This window comes from Oryctolagus cuniculus, chromosome 5, assembly GCF_051225735.1.
Source record: "Oryctolagus cuniculus isolate XC-2025 breed Fujian yellow rabbit chromosome 5, ASM5122573v1, whole genome shotgun sequence".
Lineage (NCBI taxonomy): Eukaryota > Metazoa > Chordata > Mammalia > Lagomorpha > Leporidae > Oryctolagus > Oryctolagus cuniculus.
In genome coordinates, this window is record NC_142871.1 from 58,680,615 (window position 1) to 58,685,560 (window position 4,946).

General features: G+C 48.1%; 1 pseudogene; it reads left to right on the forward strand.

Annotated features, from left to right (window-relative positions):
* Positions 1-1,583: 1,583 nt before the first annotated feature.
* On the forward strand, positions 1,584-1,684 carry LOC127493330 (U6 spliceosomal RNA; annotated as a pseudogene).
* The last annotated feature ends 3,262 nt before the right edge of the window (positions 1,685-4,946 follow it).

Here is a 4,946-nt window from a genome sequence, read left to right on the forward strand (position 1 = left end):
AGCATCTGCTGCCTCCCATGGTGTGCACTAGTTGGAAGCTGGGATCTGAAGCACAGCTGGGACTTGAACCCAAGCACTGTGATACAGGATGCAAGCATCCCAAGTGGTATCTTGACCACTAAGCCAAATGTCTGCCCCTACTTTGTTTTAAAGTTGAATAATAATCCACTGAGTGTATTCATATTTTTCATATTTTATTTATTCATTAATCCATCTGTAGACATTTGAGGTTTTTTTTTGTTTTTTTTTTTTTTGTTTTTTTTTTGACAGGCAGAGTGGACAGTGAGGGAGAGACAGAGAGAAAGGTCTTCCTCTGCCGTTGGTTCAACCTCCAATGGCTTCCACGGCCGGCGCACTGCGGCCGGTGCACCACGCTGATGCAATGGCAGGAGCCAGGTACTTACCCTGGTCTCCCATGGGGTGAAGGGCCCAAGCACTTGGGCCATCCTCCACTGCACTCCCTGGCCACAGCAGAGAGCTGGCCTGGAAGGGGGGCAACCGGGACAGAATCTGGCGTCCCGACCGGGACTAGAACCTGGTGTGCCAGCGCCACAGGTGGAGGATTAGCCTAGTGAGCCGCAGCGCCGGCTTGAGTTGTTTTTACATCTTGGCTATTGTGAATAATGCTACAACAAACCTGAGAGCGCAAATATCTCTTTGAGATCTTAATTTCAATTCTTTGGGGAGTGTCAGATCATGTTATTTCTATTTTTTTTTTTTTTTTTGACAGCTAGAGTTAGACAGTGAGAGAGAGAGACAGAGAGAAAGGTCTTCCTTCTGTTGGTTCACCCCACAAATGGCTGCTATGGCCAGAGCTACACTGATTCAAAGCCAGGAGCCAGGAGCTTCTTCCAGGTCTCCCATGCAGATGCAGGCGCCCAAGCACTTGGGCCATCCTTCGCTGCCCTCCCAGGCCACAGCAGAGAGCTGGACTGGAAGAGAAGCAACCGGGACTAGAACCTGGCGCTCATATGGGATGCCAGTGCCGCAGGCGGAGGATTAACCAAGCGAGCCATGGCGCCAGTCCCGGTATTTCTATTCTTAATATTTTCAGAGAACGCCATACAATTTTTTGTAGCAGCTGTAGCATTTTACATTTCAACAAACAGTGTTCAAGTATTCCAATTTCTCACATCTTTGCCAACATTTCTCAGGTAAGAACAAAAGCTATTGCAAAAAAATCGTGAGTACTCAAAGTAAAATCTATAAAAATCATATTTAAATTTACATGACAGTATGGAATTTCCCTTGGATATATTTTCCTTGGGCACTTTTAGTTTATTTTACATGGAATAATTTGCATAGCCCCATCTTCAATCTTTAAATAAGGTCAAGAAATACTGTTGGCAAATGTCCTTATATACCTCAATATTCTGTCTCTTTTGATTAACCACTTAAGGATATTTCAAATAACTTGGCAAGGTGATGGGCTCTTGTTATTTTTACTCATATAGTCACCCTAAGTACAGAAGCTAAAGTGACTTTTCCTTGTCAAAATAATTTCTGGCTTCATAGAAGATGGTGACTTTAAGGGATTGGAAATTTTAGACTGGAGATTCAAGCTTTGCAAATATGTCAAGAGGGTGCTCTCAGCACATAGACTAAAATCAGAGCAATTTAAAGAAGATTAACATGACCACTGCACAAAAATGATATGCAAATCCATGAGGCATTCCATATTGTTATTCCAGCGTCCTACTAATGTGCACTCTGAGATGCAGAAAGTAATGGCGCTAGTATCTGGGTCCCTGCCACCCACATAGGAGACCCAGGATGAATTCCTAGCTTTGGCTTGGTCCAGCCTAACTGTTGCAGGGATTTGGAGAATGAACCACGAAACAGAATATCTCTTCAAGGAGAGCTGGGGAAGGGGAGGTGAAGAGAAGGGAAATGAGATCAGAGAAAGGTCTTAAATAATGATGATATTCAGTTCTTCTTTCCTATCTCAACAAAAGTCACAGCCCAATGTGGGGAGCAACCCGGACTGGACTGAGTTACTGGAATTAAGACTTATTCTATGCATCTGCTCTCCCACAATATGGTGCTGGGAGAGAAGAAAACAGCTTCTACGCAGCTGCCTCTTGCCAACTTGAGTGATGACCTCCAGGAGCTGATCCTGCTCCTGATTGGAGGAGAGCAGCGTACTCGGTGTGTGGGCAGCCAAGTTAGGATTGGCGGAGGAGAACTATAAAGGAGGAGAGAGACGGCATGCACCAGGAACATCTAAGGGGAGCATCTGAAGGAACACCTGTGCAGCCCCCGAGAGAGCCGGCTGGCGGTGTGCCGCTCCCCCGCGGAAGTGGGGAAAGTGGCCAGGGGGAACCGCCCTTCCACGGAGGTGGAAGGGACAGTAGCCAACCCGGGAAGAACCAGCAGCAAACCCGGGGAGGGCCGAGCAGACAAAAGAACAGCGCAGGGTCCTGTGTTGTTCCTCCATGAAGAGGGGGAGCGACATAATGGTGCCGTGACTCTAATAGGAAACTTAGGAGGGAAGAAACGGGAAGAAGTGGAAAATATCGGAGAGAGAGACTAGCAAACAGCCTAGGGAAAAGCCGGACGAAAAAGGTGCCGGAAGAAGCTATTGAAAGCCTAGGCATAGACTCAGATACGGACTACGGGGGGAAGCTGGGAGAAATCTCTAAGGTCGAAAGTGAAAGTGAAAGCTAGAACAAACAGACTCGGATACGGACTGTGGGGAGAAGCCAGGAGAAATGAGGGAGGAATATTGTTGTTGGAAGAAAACTTAGGGAAATATACTGGGTAGAGAAAAGTGTTAGGGAAATTGAAGCCGCGGGGGCAGGCTGAGGCGGAGACGAAAGCTACCTTGGGATTCATCGAGTTAGCCCAGGGAATAAGGGGCGAAAAGTTAAAACCAGAAGCGGAAACGTAACCCAGGTTGGAATCCGTCAGATTAGCCCGGGGAGCAAAAGACGGGAAGCCAAACCATAAGGCGGAAACGTAAGCTATAGGTTGGATTCGCCAGGTTAGCCCGGGGAACTTAGATTGAATGCTAGTGGCGGAAATGTAAGCTACGCTGTGTGATTCGCGGAAGCTGCCGTGTGCAGAGAGAGCACGGGGCGTGAATAGATAGGGAACGCGGGGCTAGCGCGAGGCAGTGGTGTGGACGCGAAGGGCGTGGAGACTGCGGAGTACGCGCGAAGTCGAGCCGCGCAGAGCCGGGAGCCCGCCGCAGGGCGGGCGCCGGCACGGGCTGAAGTGGCTCAGAGCCGGGAAGCCGCCGAGAAGCAGCCTCGGGGCGGGCGCCGGGAAGCCGCAGGGATAAGAGAAACAGACATTTAGAAGTAAAATGAGAGAAATAGGAATGCTGGTAGATAGAAGTAAAATAGGAGAGATAGGAATGCCCGGAGATAGAGAAATAGAGAAAAGTAAGGCCTCCCCACAGCACGGCAATGAGAGAGCTTGGATTCGGTCTGCCTGATTAGGGAGGTGGTGAGCACCTGCGGGCGGCTAGCAGCTTATGCGCCGCAGGTCACCGAAGACAGGCACGAATTAACATCAATAAGTCTCCCCACAATACCGCAATGAGAAGGCTTGGATTCGGTCTGCCTGATTAGTAAGGCAGTAAGCACCAGCAGGCAGCTCGACCAGAGTATGAGCTGCAGGTCACCGAAGATAGGCACGAACCAACACTAATAAGTCTCCCCACAAAAAGGCAATGAGAGGGCTTGGATTCGGTTTGCCTGATAGGGCTTGTAAGCACCTGCATGCAGTTCTAGCAGAGTAGAGCATGCGCTGCAGGGCACCGAACACAGGCACGCATCAGTGCCTAAAAACCTCCTCACAACATGGCAAAGAGAGGACCCGGATTCGGTTTGCCTGATTGATAGGACTTGTAAGCACCTGTGGGCAACTCTAGCAAGCAGAGCAGAGTGTGTGCCGCGGGACACCGAAGACAGGCGCGTATCAACGCCAAAAAAATAAAAAGAAAGGGAGATCTGTGGGGAGCAACCCGGACTGAACTGAGTTACTGGAATTAAGACTTATTCTATGCATCTGCTCTCCCACAATATGGCGCTGGGAGAGAAGAAAACAGCTTCTACGCAGCTGCCTCTTGCCAACTTGAGTGATGACCTCCAGGAGCTGATTCTGCTCCTGATTGGAGGAGAGCAGCGTACTCGGTGTGTGGGCAGCCAAGTTAGGATTGGTGGAGGAGGACTATAAAGGAGGAGAGAGACGGCATGCACCAGGAACATCTAAGGGGAGCATCTGAAGGAACACCTGTGCAGCCCCCGAGAGAGCCGGCCGGCGGTGTGCCGCTCCCCTGCGGAAGTGGGGAAAGTGGCCAGGGGGAACCGCCCTTCCACGGAGGTGGAAGGGACAGTAGCCAACCCGGGAAGAACCAGCAGCAAACCCGGGGAGGGCCGAGCAGATAAAAGAACAGTGCAGGGTCCTGTGTCGTTCCTCCACGAAGACAGGGAGCGACAGCCCAACTAATTTTCTCAGAAATGAGACCACCATTTTGGAATCTTCATTTACCTACTCATATTCTTCACTAAATCAAATGCCAATAACTTGAGACTTATCTTCACATTCCTCATTTACTCTCCTCTATGAAAAGTACTGCCCTAGTTGAGACCACTGACATCATTTGAGTACTGTTGCTTAAAACTCCTTGCAAGAAACTATTGCAAGACTAATCCACTGTCTTTTTATTTATGTTAGCATCATTGAATCTATTGAAAGTAAAAGAAAAATATATTCTATAACAGCATTTGATAGCTCTCTTTTTATATTCAAATCTAGAGATGTAGAAAATGTTGAATATATATATATGAATATAAATATATGTAAATATATATATATAGCTGTCAGCTTTTCAGAAGCAAATTTTATGTTGCCTTAGAAAATCTCTCACAATTCAAAGTACCTCTGAGTAAACCTGGCCTAGCTAAAGCCTTTGATTTTCTGATTCTCCTTTTCATATT